The sequence below is a fragment of the Thermobia domestica genome, chromosome 7 (genome assembly GCF_964235325.1).
Source record: "Thermobia domestica chromosome 7, izTheDome1.hap1.1, whole genome shotgun sequence".
Classification (NCBI taxonomy): Eukaryota; Metazoa; Arthropoda; class Insecta; order Zygentoma; family Lepismatidae; genus Thermobia; species Thermobia domestica.
This window is the reverse complement of record NC_137460.1, coordinates 213,933,209-213,950,010: the sequence shown is the minus strand read 5'-3', so window position 1 is coordinate 213,950,010 and position 16,802 is coordinate 213,933,209. Positions and strand designations below refer to the sequence as shown.

Here is a 16,802-nt window from a genome sequence, read left to right as displayed (position 1 = left end):
TATTACATCCCCTGCAGAAATGCATATATTATGGAGCACGGCACACGCACTTAACCTTTACTGCTCGGTCAAGCTTCCTAATTTCAAGGGTTTTTGTAAATATACATCTCCATCGTGTTTTCATCATGCCAAAGACCCTTTCAATAGTATACGTGCCTTACTAAAACTGTAATTAAAATGCCTCTGCTCCTCTGTTAATCTAATCCCAGCGTGCTCTTTCAAAGGCGTAACAATAGAAATGGGTAACAAGACAAGGATAGTCACTATCACCTCCAATGAAGTATCCTGGTGGAGGATACACGGCATTACGATACAAGGAGCTATTCTGTAACACCCTTGCATCATGTACAGAGCCGGGATATCCACAAAAGATGTCTATGAACATGCCTTTGTGATCACACAACCCCTGTAATTTTATAGAATAAGTCAAGTTCCTATTTATGTACTGTTCTCTCAGTCTGTTAGACACAGTGACTTTCATGTGGGCGTCTATTGCTCCAACCATGTTTCTGAACGCCACATTTCCTGCCTTAGCCATGAATCCCTCTCGAATGTCCCGCAAAGTATCCATTTGTGGCAGTTTAATAACGTATGGGACAAGGTGCATGATTTCTTCGAGGACCGTTGTCACAATGTGTTGGTCAGTTGAGCGTGATATGTTGAAACTGGCAGCAACAACTCGAAAGCAAGCTCCGCAACCCAGCCACTAGAGGAACACAATGACCTACGAAAGACAGAAAATAATGTGTTATACAAGCTGAAAAGTGCAACGAAAGGAAGAGAAATAACATATTTAATTCAAGTTATAGGAAGATTCACGTGCCTGATGTTTTATTTTAGTTGCTCATTTTCTTCTGCAGATCCTAGTTTTTTTAAATATATATATATATATATATATATATATATATATATATATATATATATATATATATATATATATATATAAAGAGTCAACCCGTGGAGAAGACATAAATCGGAAAACATTGAGAGGTATCTAAGGAAGAAGTATGTATACATTCTATTTCTTTATATTGGATAATGAAAATGATTGTCAATACTGCAAATTACAAAAAAAAAAAAAAATGTCTGGAAGTTACCATAATTCATGTACTCAATGATACTAATATTTACCTTTTCATGTTAGCATGAACCGACTAATTAGATAATTCTGGTATAAGAAAATCCTTTTACATGGTGAGAGAATTACATGAACTGTTTACATCAATTCCATGTAAGCTGGTAGGCAATCAAAACAAACTCCCTACTTCTCCCATCTTTGTCACTTCAAAAGGGGAAAATAAATTCCTGGTTATTGCAAGATAAGATACTTTCATGTATTAAAGATTTTATTTTCAATTATCCTTTCATTTAAAAGTCAGGGAAAATTGTAAGGAAAATTAGTGTTAACATTATCCCTCTTTTAAATTTCACGAAACGAGATCCCTTAACGTCTTGCAGTTAAGAAAAGGAAAAACAAAACCTAATGTGAAAATATCAGTTTATAAGGGGGCTTAAGATACGGGTTGTTTTTCTTTCTAATGATTTGAAGTTCAACCGTTATCATGCTGGCGCTGTGATACTACCCATACAGAATTTAATTTTGTTTGAGTTGCACATTAAGAAGAAATAATCGTATGAACACAGAAAGCACCCCGGCAATTTCAAACTCCGTCACCGTTGCCATTCCAACATCCTACAATCTCCAACTTCAAAATAAATGGCAAATATTTAATTACATTAATATTAAACGATGGATAGTCATCACAAACACAGCTTAATGTAAGAAAGAGTCTTAAAATATGACTAATTAAACGTATTTAGATACATTCTATGCGTACTATGTGGGGGTTGGTGGTAGAAAGAGGAATACAAAGGAATCACGAGCAGAGCCATAGGCAATACAGCCATAGTCTAACTTGGACCGAATTAGACTACGGTACAAACGAAGTAGAACAGTACGATCAGCACCCCACGTGCGGTGGGAAAGGACACGAAGGAGATTCAGAGCTCGAAGACAAGAGTATTTAAGATTCCGTACATGTGGTGCCCACGACAAGCGACGGTCAAACACCAGACCCAAGAAACGGACTGTATCAACGAATGACAAACGGGTGCCATCGAGGTACAAGTCCGGGTCAACAACGCACGTACGCTGCCGGCAGAAGTGAACACATTGGGATTTCTCGGTGGAAAAGCGAAATCCAGTCTCATTCGACCAGCGAACGAGACGATTCAGACTCAGTTGAAGCTGTCGAGTAATGCCGCGAAGGTGGCGGGAGCGACAGAAAATGACAAAATCGTCAACATAAAGCAGACCAGACACAGGAGCCTGGATCTGCGAAAAAACGCTGTTGACTGCGACAGCAAACAACGTGACACTAAGAACACTGCCTTGTGGAACACCATTTTCTTGTACAAAGCGCTCTGAGAGAGTAGAGCCCACAAGCACTCTAAAGTGTCGCTCGTGAAGAAAATTCGAAATAAAGTGAGCCATATGCCCATGAAGACCCCAGTCGTATAATTGTTTTAGGATTCCGTAACGCCATGTGGTGTCATACGCCTTCTCTAAGTCGAAAAATATAGCAACAAGATGTTCGCCGTCGAGAAAGGCGTCTTGAATTTCACCCTCAAGATAAGCAAGATTGTCGGTAGTGGAGCGGAAACGACGAAACCCACTTTGAAATTTGCTGAAAAGGGAATGCGATTCCAAATACCACACCAGGCGCTTGTTGACCATTCGCTCCAGCAGCTTACAGACACAGCTCGTGAGAGCAATGGGTCTGTAGCTCGTGGGGCTAGTTGCGGCTTTCCCTGGCTTTAAGATGCGAAGAACCAGGGCCTCACACCAAGCAGGTGGAAAAAAATCCTCAACCCAGAGGCGATTATACAGCTGCAATAATGCAAGCTGAGAATCGCGGGAGAGGTTGCGCAACATATCATAGGAAACACGGTCAAGCCCGGGAGCAGCATTGGACGATTCGCGGAGAGCAGAATCGAACTCAACGAGCGTGAAAGGAGCGTTATAGTCCTCACTGTTGGCGGTACGGAAATTTAACGGGTTTCGCTCCGGCTGAGGACGTGAACGAGCAAAGGCTGGTGGGTAGTGATGTGACTCAGAGATAGTGGCAAAATGGTGGCCCAAGATATTGGCGATCTCTGAGGGATTGGTCTCTAGAACACCATTCACCGTTAAGGCTGGGACAAGAAGTAAAGAAGCGGATCCGTTTAGGGAGCGAACCCGACGCCACACAGTTGACATAGGTGTGCGACTACTGATGGACGAAACGTAATTCTTCCAGCTTTGACGCTTCAAGAGCTTTACCAGACGTCGAGCACGAGCACGTAGAATGCGGAATTGCTGAAGATTGTCTTCTGTGGGATGATGATTAAAAGTGGCAAGAGCGCGCCGACGAGCCCGGATAGCCTCACGGAGTTCCGCAGACCACCATGGAACACGCCGGCGAGAAACGTCGCCACCGCATTCTGGAATGGAACCATGAGCAGCATCAATAACAGTCTGCTCAAAAGCCTCAGCCACAACAGCTACAGGGAGATCATCACGACAATGAAACTCACTGAGCTCACGGAATTTACGCCAGTCAGCACGCTTCAGATTGAAGCTGCGGAGAGGAAAAGGAGGAGTAACTGGGAGACCTTCAACAAACAACGGGAAGTGATCACTGCCACAAAGATCAGGATGCACTCTCCAGGTCAATGAGGTCAAGAGACCAGCACTGCACATGGAGAGGTCGATACAAGAATATGTGCCATGGGCAGTGGAGAAATGAGTAGGACTGCCATCGTTAAGGATAAGCAAGCCACTCTCCTCAACAAATTCGGTGACCTCGCGGCCACGACCGTCAGTACGGACAGAACCCCACAGACGGTGATAAGCATTAAGGTCTCCTACAAGCAAGACTGGCGGCTCAAGTTGATGGAAGAGCTGAAGCAGATCGGCGGTTGTAAAGGCTTCTGAGTGAGGAACGTACAATGAGCATACTGTAAGCGGGCGAGAAAAGTGTGCTCGCACCGCAACAGCTTGCAGTCGGGACACAATGTGAATTTGCTGAGAATACAAAGAATCGGAGGCACAGACTGCCGCGCCGCCAGCAGCGTGGGCAGCATCTGGCTTGTCACATCGATACATAGTATACCCAGAAAGAACAAATGACTGGGTAGGCTTAAAATGGGTTTCCTGCAAGCAGAGAAGTACAGGCGAGTGGTCAGTTAGCAGTTGGATCAATTCCTCACGTGACCACAGAAGCCATTGAGGTTCCACTGAAGAAGCGCCATACTGGGAAGGATTAACGTTTCAAGCGAACTTTCCCACGGGGTCCAATAACAGCCCACTCGGAATCCATAAGTTCGTCCTCCACCATGTCAGATTTCAGAGAAACGGTAGGAGGCTTACGAACTGGCGTAGATATTGTTCTCTTGGGAGTGAGAACAGTCTCGTTCAGCCGGCGAATATGTTGGCTAAGTTTAAGTCCGGCTATATAAGGTGATCGGCGCTGGGCTGGAGTACGCCGAAGAGCACCACTAACAGAAACACGTGGGGTTCTGGGAAGCTCGCTTGTCGTTGCAACCGGGGTCTTCGTGGCACAACTATTCTGTGGGACCGAGTCTGTCTGGGTGGAAACGTCTGAAGTCTGGGTGGCTACAGATTTTCGGGAACTAGCTGCAACAGTAGGGAAGGGAACAGAAAGCGAAGAAGGGACGCTTTCTTTCAGACGACGCTTAGCATCAGCAGCAGAAATCTTCTCAACAACCATGAGTTCCCGAATACGCTTCTCGCGCTGAAAGGCTGGACAGTCCCGTGACCAAGCTGAATGCTCACCCTTGCAGTTGACACAGAAGGGCTTGGCCGCTTTGCAGGGTTCCGCACCATGACTACCCTGGCCACAAATCGCACAAAGAGCAGCACTCGCATTACACGAGGTGCTGGTGTGCCCATAATGTTGACATTTAAAGCACCGCAAAGGACTAGGGATATACGGCCGAACTTTCAAACGATAGTATCCAGCCTTGACGTACTCCGGAAGCGTGGGCAAACTGAAAGTAAGAATCAGGGACTGGGTGGCGACAAGTTCACCTGACTTCTTACTTTTGATTCGAGCTACGTCGATAACGTGTTGGTCCGCTAACTCCGACTTAATTTCCTCTTCGGTTGCATTGAGGAGATCCCAACACGATATTACCCCTTTGGAAACGTTCAGTATACGATGTGGTTCGACTAATACGTTCACCGGTCCAATAGATGTGAACTTAAGTAGCTTCGCAGTTTGTCTCTCGTCTGTCGTTTCCACCAATAAAGTGCCATTACGCAACTTCTTCATATCTTTAACCTGTCCGGCATGGTAAGTGATAACTTTATGAATAACAAAAGGGGACAAGCCCTTAATAGCACTCGGACGGTTTGCATCAGAATTGGCACTATCAACGTCTTTATCTTTTATTACAAGATACCGGACAACAGGTGTCGCGATACTTGTCTTTTCCACTATCTCAGGTTCAGTTGGTTTGGGCTTCTTCCGTGAGGGAGAGCCCGGATCAGAGTTTAAAGTGTTTTTACCCATAAAATTTGAAATTTAATGAACATTTTTGAAAAGAAAAAGGGTGTGAGGTCACACCGGGGCGTTAATAGGGGAACTAACGCTACCCCCTGGCCATCCCTTCAGCACGCCCAACACCTTAGGATCAGCGTGGGGCCGACGCGGTCAAGGGGAATGGAAGTGCAAAAACCATTCCCGTCGACAAAAACGCGTGGCCCCGGAAAAAGAAGAAGATAAACAAAACAAAAGAACCTGGCAAACAAAAAGATAGACCCCCACCAGCCCAGGAAGAACAAAACAAAACTAATGGTGCGGATTTTTTTGTATTTTTAATATTTTTTGTATTTTTAATATTTTTTGTTTTTTATAGTTTTTTTTTGTTTTTTCATTTTTTGGGGGGATTTTTTTTAGTTTTTTCATTTTTTTTGTTTTTTATCTATATTTTTAAAGACTCAACACTCCGGACAACACATACACTGGACGCAGACAACAGTAGGCCGGGTGGGTGCACGTCCTCCCCAAGTGGAGGAAGACGTCCACTAGACCTGCCTCTTCCCGACTCCCACCAACCACCCGCGAGTCCGGTAGCGGTATTAGCGGCTGAGAGGGCGAGCAATGATATGAAGATGAGGGATGATAGATGAATGAATGATGAAGCCGCCCTCTTAGCTCCACCCCCTCCCCGACGATGACGGTCCGCTACTTGGAGGGGGAGCACACCGTTTGAAATACTATACAACATAGTTTAAATGTTGGCAACTCAGCATAAAGTTTACTTCTTCAAATGGCACTTCGTCAAGTTATAACACATTTCATATCTACATGTTAAACGAAAACTTACAATATCACATTTGTTATTCAGTGTTGCGAACTAAGAACACTGTCTTAGGAATCACATCCTCACTAGATGAATATAATAACCTCGAAAACATTTTCAAAGGACGATGGCTCTTAGTCAATCATTCAGGCAAAGCGAAACCTCTCTTTGCTAACTACAAGACAACTTTGCCAACTCTTGCTTTGCACATTTCAGTTTTAAGATGATAGTGTAACAAAAGTCAGCTATTTCTACAAAGTCTTTTCAAGTTTCCACTTTGCACTTTTTTTTTTTTTTTTTTTGTGGAACGTAAACCTTGCTGCAAATTGCAAAGTTTAATGGTGGAATAGGCCCCGGATGCCATATTAACCATAAAATGCGTCAAATGACAGTGCAGACGCAAGGTTGAAAAGAGGCAATCACTTAGATACATACACTGTTATTTTGACCTACCGACTTACCTTAAATTCTCTGGACCATCCTTGAACCTTCCGGGTTAATCTTCTTGCAAGAATTCGCAGTGTATCTGAGTTCACTCTACAATGTTTTAATGTCATTTCATTGTCGCCAGTCATTATTCTACGAAAATCATCGCTGTGTTGATCCATTCTGCAATATAGTCCTCTTCTCTGCAGCTGCAATAGAAATTTATTTAAGAACATTTTTCATGAAACAAGTTTTCAAAAATTATCAAGCAGTCATAATTTATTAATTCAAACTGTGCCCTTTTACACAGAGCACTATTTCCGTCCAGTCGCTACAATGAACTAATTAACACAGCGTTAAACTATTATTTAACTCTCCAATGGATGAGACAAGTAATTTTGTCAAGAAGTTGAGTTGTACTTTTGTTTTCTGCCCTTATTCGAAGGCAGGTTCCCAAGGACGGCGCCTACTATTGTTGTGAGCTCCGAACCACGATCGGGATTTAAATTCCCTGCTGATAACTGGTATTCAGATCAGCATACAAAATCAAGGAGTCACAAGCTAGATTTGTGTTCATTACGGTCCACAGCAAGCCCCGGCGGTTGGGGTTTCGTAGACTGCAGTGCATAAGCGAAGGTAGGTATGTACCAAAATAAAAGTACGAAAGAAATTCCTACCTGCTCTAATTAGTTACTATAAGCTAAATTTCTATCTGTTCCGGTTGAAAGCACGCATCATATTGAATAGGGCGTTCATATGTGTTATTCAATTAATTACCTTTCAGGTGTGTCGGTTGCGTAAATTAACTACTTTGTCTTTATTTTACGCATTTTACCTCTAAATTTTACGTAATAAGAGGACTTTTCTTATAGGTTCCTTAAGCATTGCTGTTATCTTTTGTTCGTCATAATTTGCGGCATATATAGCTTCATTCCTTTCAATTTATAGCTCGTTCTGGATTCCAAGAGGCACAGTTCTAGTTATCATGTAAGTTCCCTATAATTAGTTAAGTTTATTTCCTCCTAATCTCAGCAAATTCTGTAGAATGACTGGATATGTGGTAATATTTAATAGTTTTTATTATTCTGTCTATGCCAACATGAAATAATCATAACAAGATGTGTTAGCTTAAAGTTGGGGATAGCATTTCGTATCTCCCCCAAATCCAACGACGGCTCAGGAGCGGGTAGACTTGTAATGAGCCGCTGTAAACTGCCTCGCTAATGTGTGTACCCACCGTCGTTAACGCGCCTGCCCTGGCTCGGGTTAGATAGCATTCGCGCTTTTTATCAGCTACCTAGTACAAATTGGTACGTATCTTATACTGTAGTTCTTATGCCATACATCCACATTATATTTATACTCCATACATCCATATTGTAATTGTACTCATTACAGTTATAAATAACGGCCCATAATCACTACCAAGTGATTTTGAGGAGGATCTAAGTAATACCCAAAGTTACCATAGATTGTTTTTGTGTGATATATTTCATAAGAGATACTACTACGTCCATTTACCAAAAAGTATTTTTTTAATAGTGAAAGTATGTGAGTTAATCCTTAACTGAGATATCAAAATCAGGAATTTTCTAATTTTGTCAGAGAATAGACTTGCAGTATCCTTTGTTCTATGTTGTTATTTCAAAAATAAATAGATAAATGAAGACTTAATTTGAATTTTTACATAAGATATATTCGACGAACTCTTAGTCACGTGCATACTCACCATCGTTGACGCGCTTTCTTCCTTCAGACGCAACCCGTGCAAGCACATTAGGCCACCTAGCACAGGCAGATTTATATATGTTGTACTCTAATGTTTATAGCATATGTCTGTGCGATTTACTTGGGCGAAATTAATAATAGAATTGTAATTTTTCAACAATTATTTTGCAGGTGCCCTTAAAATAAATCTTTGCAAACGGGGTATTGTCAGGTCACAGCGTAAATCTTTTGGAGGGCAATAACGAGAAAATTAGTGAAAGAATGGTCCATGTTCCGTTAAGGGGGTCCAAAACTACACTCGACCCCCTTAAGCTAACCTGACCTGACCTAATGGAACTTAATATAACGTTATATTATGTAACCAAACGAAAATCAATAGAAAGAAGTGGTGTCAAAGACTCTGGACCCCCTTAACGGAACATTGACTGAAAGAATTATTATTTTTCAACAATTATTTTTAAGTGGGTTGCTAAAGTTGACCAGCATGTTCACCTGTTCGTCAAGTGCATGTACTTACGAAACATAATGAAAAGCACAGGTCCGTGTATGTAGCGTGTAGATTTATACCACTCACTGATTGTGAATAGGATCTGTTGTATGGCCCTGCTTGCCTAACATTAGTGCTGTTTGCCTCCCGCCGGTCACTTAGGTCCGAAACTATATGCTGTGACAAGATACATATTCCCTCGTGCAAGCCTATCCAATAAAAGTAAACGCTATGCGTTGGAATAGTTCTCAATATATACGCAATCTGATATAAACGCATACCATTTTTCACTGACATCGTAAAACTACACAGCTGGTGGGCAACCAATATAATAAAAGTGTCTAGAATGCTATTTGGATCAACCAACTTGATGCTGTTTGTATTCTACTACCTTACTCTGAATCAGCATGGAATACACTACACTTGAATTCACAATATATACGAGTTATCCGTGGAACAAATGATCACTTATTTTCAATGTGTACCGTGAAGACTTCATAGGAGCGCAAGTTTTCTACCTTATATCCTATGTAACTTTATCGAAATTGAAAATACTTACCATAAGCCGTCTTTACTAAAGAATATGGGCAATGATTTGTCTCCTTCTACCTCTTCTTCTTTGTAAAAGACATAGATAGTAGACTATAGCTATCAACATTAATAATAATAACTGATTTCTTCTTTTCACGATCCATCACGAACAGGCGGTAAGCAGAAAGAAAGCGAAACACTTCTTCGCGCCTCTACCTTCCTTTAATATCAATGTTTTACATTGTTCACACAGCATGGCGCTGCAATCAAGTACAGATCAAAAGCTACATAAACTTAGTACACACTTGTAGTACGCATTGCAAGTACACATTGTAGAAGTGTGCATGCTCGAAGTGTGTGTGCACTTGTATCTTTTGGACACGGCTTTAGTTTTTTCTCATTATTTTGCAGAAGAAATGGAACCACAACCATCAACTTCAACATCCTGCACCGCCTCCTCATCGTTTATGCACGATGAATGGTTTCTAAGAATGGACTATTTATTGTCAGAGGCGGAAGGAAAAAAGAGGGAAAAGAGAGGATGATGCATTACAACCAAAGAAGAAGAAGCGCTACTTGCCAGTAGTAGAAGTAGTAGCAGCAACACTAATGGTTGAAAAAAAAGATGTCCTGTCACTGGAAGAAGTAACCGTTCCACCCACAGACAAAGGATATACAGACCGCAAACTTCGCGGCAAACTGGAAACTTCGGGAACAGTAGCGCCTCCGTACCAACGACGACGGAACTGATCAGTCGATCTGACGCCACCTTCGAGGCTTTGTCTCACTGGGCGGGTTAGGATACTAGCACGTGGTGGAAGAGTGGCTGCGGGTGTGTGCTTTGCCATTGTGTGAGTTTAGTTTGTCTTTATTGTAGTTTGTGCTACTAATTTATAGATTTACCATCGAGGTGGAAAATGGCAACAAGGATTCAGGAATCTAGACACAATACCAGAAGTTGTCTGGTTTGTGGAAAATTAAAGAGAGAAATTGGCCAATCCATGTTCGCCTTCCCAAAGGATCCGCTTAGGTATGTATATATATTTATGTTAAGGCTCGCTCGGCAGTCCTATGTGAATTAAATTTTGGTACAGAAGGGAACCAACTTAGCTACTAATCTATATAGAGGGAACTGTGTTTTAGAACCTTCCCCTTTAAAAATTCGTTCATTTAAAAAGAACGAGTGGTGCAGGTGTAATTCTGGCGCATCATATTTTGGAAGATTTACAGGTAAAATTCAATGCTTGCATGAAAATTCATTTACAAGCAAAAATTTCTGCAAACGACAGAGTTAAATACAAAATAATACAGCTGCACTTTAGGTTTACAAATAATAGGTTTCTAGTGTAAAATCATTAAAGGTTCTTTACGACGGATAAGTGAGTGCATATGAAAAGTAGATTTATTATATGCTATTTTGCACCGGCGGCATATTTCTTTAGAGTATACAGAACCTGTATTTTATGTTTGGAAGGGGGGGTTAATAGTATGAAACCATGGTTGATCGAACCTGGTTGATCGATTTAGACGAAATCGATCAACTATCGACCAAATATTTACCATTCGCCAAATATTCGAAAAAAAGTGGGAATACAATATCCCGGTACATCAACTATTTATTGATTTTAGAAAGGCTTACGACTCGGTTAGGAGAGAAACATTGTACAACGTTCTTACAGAACTTGGAATACCGAGAAAGCTAATTGGATTAATTAAGATATGCTTAAGTGAATCCCAAAGTAAAGTCCGGGTAGGAAAATTTTTGTCCTCGAGCTTTCACGTCCAAAATGGCCTGAAACAAGGAGATGCGTTGTCGCCATTGTTATTTAACTTTGTGCTGGAATACGCTATAAGGAAAATCAAAGATAGCAACCAGGGCCTACAGTTGAACGGTATTCACCAGGTGATGGCATATGCTAATGATGTAAATTTAATAGGGGATGATAGGAGAACAGTAGAAAGAAATGCAGAGATCTTATTAAATGCTTGCAGGGACATGGGTTTAGAAGTAAATGCAGAGAAAACTAAATACATGGAAGTGCGTCGGGACCGTAATACGGCAAATTGTGGGGGCGTTAAAATATTAAATAATACTTTTGATAAAGTGGATACTTTCAAATATTTAGGATCAATATTAACAGATGAAAATCATATTCACGAAGAAATTAAATGTCGACTAAAAGCAGGAAATTCGTGTTACTATTCGGTTCAAAATCTCTTGTCGTCGCGAATTCTGTCGAAGAATTTGAAGCTTAAAATATATAAAAAGATAATCATGCCTGTTGTTCTGTATGGTTGCGAAACATGGTCACTTACTCTGAGGGAAGAACATAGTCTGAAAGTATTTGAGAACAGGATCCTGAGAAGAATATTCGGACCCAAGAGGAACGAGAATGGGGAATGGCGGAAACTTCATAACGAGGAACTACATAATTTATATGGTTTACCCAACATTGTAAGGGTCGTCAAGTCTAGGAGGCTTAGGTGGGCGGGTCATGTAGCTAGAATGGAAGAAAGTAGAAACGCTTTCAAAGTCTTGACTGGAAGACCAATCGGAAAACGACCATTAGGAAGACCTAGGCGCAGATGGGAGGATATTATTAAGATGGATCTCGCAGAGATAGGAATACAAAGTAGAAACTGGATGCAATTAGCTAAGGATAGAAGTCAGTGGAGAGCTTTTGTGAACGCGGCACTGAACCTGCGGGTTCCATAGGCTATAGAGTTAGTTAGTTAGTTAGTTATCTGGTGGAGAATGCGACGCACAGCGTAATTATTGTATGTCACAAAAGCCCCTTCATCTTAAAATCTATTCAAATTGACAACTGAAAATTAGAAAAAAAAACTCCATTTGCAACATTTCAGTTATTAAAGAAAATACTTTTTTATTTCTTTTAGAAAAGCAATACAGCCATTTAACCTCTGGCTCCTGAACTTGAGGTACTAACCCAGTATCTGCCTTCCGTGCTTTGAAGGAAACTAAAAGAATGGTTAGTCAGGACGGCTGGCTCAAGGGTTTGAATCCTGAGTATAACAGTGGACCTCTTTGTTACTCTAGAAAATCGTGTACTTCTTTCTAGAAATTTAATTATAAGTGAGTTAGGTTAGGAATAAGATTTCTGAGCTTTTGGCAATTATGATCATGTTAGCCCTTCACGTATGACGATGACGTCACACTGCGATCACACTATCGGAGAAAAGGGTTAGAACAAAGGATTGGGTTGGGTCTGGAACGTAACAATGTGTTAATGGATTAGGAAACAGATGGTTAACCTTTGATATCTCATACTAAATTTTACAGAAAATTGTACTTATGGGAGCTTTTAATAATCACTTTGCCACGATTTCTAAATTTAATGCAAAATGACTCTTAATGTAGAGTATTGAATTTTACCTATGAATTTTGCAATATGTGGGTTATCGAAACTTGATCAGCACCCTAAATTCAATATAAGGATAAATTATATTAAAATTTGTAATATCACCCCTAAAATTAAATTAAATTTACAGGAAAGTCTGATTTCTGACTCAGTCCGGACTCCCAATGTATTTTCCTGGCATGAGGATACTAGTTTTTCTAAAACATGTGAGTTTCAGTATTACGTAAATGTGCCCTCGCATTCTTAATCTCTACGAATTCATGCATATTATATATATATTAGTTAAATGGTAGAGGGTTTCAGTTTGGTGCATTGGGTCTCTGGTTCGATTCCAGTTTGCACATAAGTCGGCTTTTCGGTGGAGAGACAATCTGCGTCGATTTTCTCTGAATTGTCCCGTTTCCACCCACTTAGTTCATTTTCATGATTGTCCCGTGTGGCCTACGCGGCATGATGGTGTGACGTGAAAATCAAAAGATAAGTAAGTTATCTATGAAGACGCATATCGGGTGCATTGTTGTACAATTGTGACACGAAGATTTGCTTGTAGGTTAGTGCGTATTTTTGTACTTCGTTCCTGAATATACCCACCTTCATTATTGGCCTTGTATTATACAGGCAAAATCGCAAATTGTTACGCCGATTCACTTACCGTCAATCGCAATAGATGCAGTTCTTGCTTTTAGTAACCACCGACCGTAGATATGTTTGTGTTTACCGTCCCTGCCTTTACATTATTTGTGTTCTGTACTACTTTTTTTTTTTAATTCATTCATTTCAACTGTACTATTAATAGTAGAATTGTATTTAGTCAATCATTCGGGTACTAGTAATCACATTTAGTTCTATCAACGCGGTGGAAATTATGAGTTTTACACGTAGGCCTGTTTCAATACTGCTGGTACTTAACAACACTCAACTAAAATGTGTAAGCAGCTACTATTTTCTGTATCAATCTATGTATATACATTTAGTGCAAAACATCATACGGACACTGTTAGAATTATTTTTCTTATTTTGTCCATGTTTTTAACAATTTGGACCAATTCGGTTTCCGGCGGGATTTCATGTGGTTCAGATTGACAGTTAATCATTAGGTCCCGTCTCATATTACTTCGCTGCCGAAAGGGACGTTCAGCTCAAACTCATCTCGACTCAATTTGGACGAACTGTGATATATTCCAAACGTCCTTTTTGCTCGCCGGAAGACAATGAGAGTTTAATATAATATTTTTTGTGATGAGATTAGTAATATTATCATCCCACTTTCTATGTAAATTTACTTTATTACTGTGTAATTTTGAAATTTTTGCACGAAAGTAAAACACTTAAATACACTTTCTTCCCTTCAATATTGGAGGTAGTTAAAAGAGAGCACTTACGATTAGTTCTGAATTTTTCGTCGGTTGTATATGTTTTGCTAGCTCATAAATGGTGTGTGTGTGTGTTTGGACTCCCCTAGGTGACTTCAAAATAAAATGAGTTTTCTCACCGATCTTTCTCTAGTATTAAAAGGAATCCCGGAATAAATGAAAAAAGGTCAAACAGGATACTAGTGCACTAAACTTAAATACATAGATTCATACGCAGGTACTAGACTATATACGTTTTTTTTTTCACCTGAGATTAAGTATTTTTTTCAGATAGTAGAAGTAGATATCAGTGTTTTTTTTATTGTTATTTATATTAAACTGTAAATAAGAATTTGAAAAGCTTTGTTGTCGATCATTAACTTCTTAATGCTCAAATTCAACTAGATGCAATATTTGCTGTATAGAAAAGAAATGGTTACTTACAACTTCACTGGAAGTTATAACATGCATACAAAGATAGAGATATTTATAAAGCATTCTTATAATTCCATATTTGTTGCCTGAAGAAATTTCATGGCCATCTTCGGTATCTTTCTGCTTGTAATTTGTCGCACACGAATCTAAGTGCTAGTAACTTATTACTTTAACTGTCTTTATGTAAAAATAAATATGGTTTTACTTGTGGCCTCTTCATTTTTTTAGAATTCTGTTTTATGTAATTTGTGTAATACGTCCATGATAATGCTAAGGTTTCACAGTTTGAGTGGTAGCTATTAAGATATTTCGTCTATAACTTCTAAAAATATAGGAAATGTGTGTGTTCTGGATAACCTGAGATAATATATAAACAAATTAAAAATACCTATAAAACGTTTCGTTTGACTTAACCTTGATTTTGAAATTTTTTTTTTTTAAAAAAAAAGATAAATACTGCAGATTTTAATTTTAAAAACTGCTTTATTTTAGGAGTTCACTCTGGTTGGAGACAGTGAATCGTGAAGATTTGAAAGTCCACCCGACAGAGGTACTCCATAAGCGGTATCAAATTTGTGCGAATCAATTTGAAAAGTGTTGTTTCACTTCAACCTTTAGGAACAGACTTTCGCGAGCTAAGGTTCCGAATTTATCTATAAGGAGTGAAGAACCCCCTGAGAAGAGAAGGAAGTGTTTTCCCTCACCTAGCAATTCAAGTAGTAACCTTGTAAGTGGTGAACTGTCATCAGCCTGTGTGCTAGGTGTAGAGGGGAACTCTCTTGCAAATAGTGTACAAAGTACAAGTTCTAGTAGTAATCGCATGACTTGGTCTCACTTTGGACTTTGACCCCGACCTTTGTGACGTCATAGGTCAAAGGTCAATGACCTTGGCCCAGGGTCAATGACCTAGGGGTACCTAGGACCACCCCCTCTAAATTTTGGCAGGGGTACCATGGCCCACCCCCTAAATTTTGGCAGGGGTACATAGGACCACCCCCCTTAAATTTTGGAAATTGCCAAATCTAAAAATTTGGTATGGTAGCCTAGGACCATAGTATGTACCTCTATTAGTATTGGGTGTCTATGTCGTTCCCTTTCATGGGTAAAAAATTGCCAAAAAGTCAAATTTCGGGGGTTTTTGACCTAATTTATCCCCTTGGATGAGGTGTTATTACCCTATATGGTTATATGGGCGTATACAGGGGTCCATTCCCTTTCATAAGACATGGGTATATTAATGCACCCCTTGAAATTTTTGGGGGGGTACCTTGGCCCACCCCTTCAATTTTGGAAATTGCCCAATTTCAACATTGGGTATTATAGTACAGGACCCTAATATGTATTATGATAAATTTGGGTGGTCCACCTCATTCCCTTTTAGGGGTAAAAAATTGCCAAAAATTCAAATTTCGGGGGTTTTTGACCTAATTTATCCCCTTGGATGAGGTGTTATTACCCTATATAGTTATATGGACGTATACAGGGGTCCATTACCTTTCATAAGACATGGGTATATTAATGCACCCCTTGAAAAATTTGGGAGGGGTACCATGGCCCACCCCTTAAATTTTGGAAATTGACCAATTTAAACATTTGGTATTATAGTACCGGATCCTAACATGTATTATGATAAATTTGGATGGTCCACCTCGTTTCCTTCTAGGAGTACAAAATTGTCAAAATATAAACGTAAGCAATACGTTGTACCACGTGTTTGGTCTTTTGGCCCAATTTAACCTCTTGGATGAGGTTCTATTACCTTATATGGTTATATGGTTATGTATAGGGGTCTATTCCCTATCAAAAGACATAGGTACATTTGTGCACTCCTTTAAAAATTTGGGAGGGGTACTTTGGCCCACCCCTTAAATTTTAGAAATTGCTCATTTTATATATTTGGTATTATAGTACTGGACCCTAACATGTATTATGATAAATTTGGGTGGTCCACCTCGTTCCCTTTTAGGGGTACAAATTGCCAAAATATAAACGTAAGCAATACGTTGTACCACGTGTTTGGTTTGACCTAAGTTATCCCCTTGGATGAGGTTCTATTACCTTATATGGTTATATGATTATGTATAGGGGTCTATT

General features: G+C 39.9%; 1 long non-coding RNA gene across 1 annotated transcript; it reads right to left on the bottom strand.

Annotated features, from left to right (window-relative positions):
* Positions 1 to 436: 436 nt before the first annotated feature.
* On the bottom strand, positions 437 to 9,913 carry LOC145688999 (uncharacterized). The gene is made up of 3 exons (XR_014132055.1): positions 9,570 to 9,913; positions 6,831 to 7,004; positions 437 to 724 (listed from the first exon to the last, which is right to left on the bottom strand). It is a non-coding gene; the product is annotated as an uncharacterized LOC145688999 (long non-coding RNA).
* Positions 9,914 to 16,802: the final 6,889 nt, after the last annotated feature.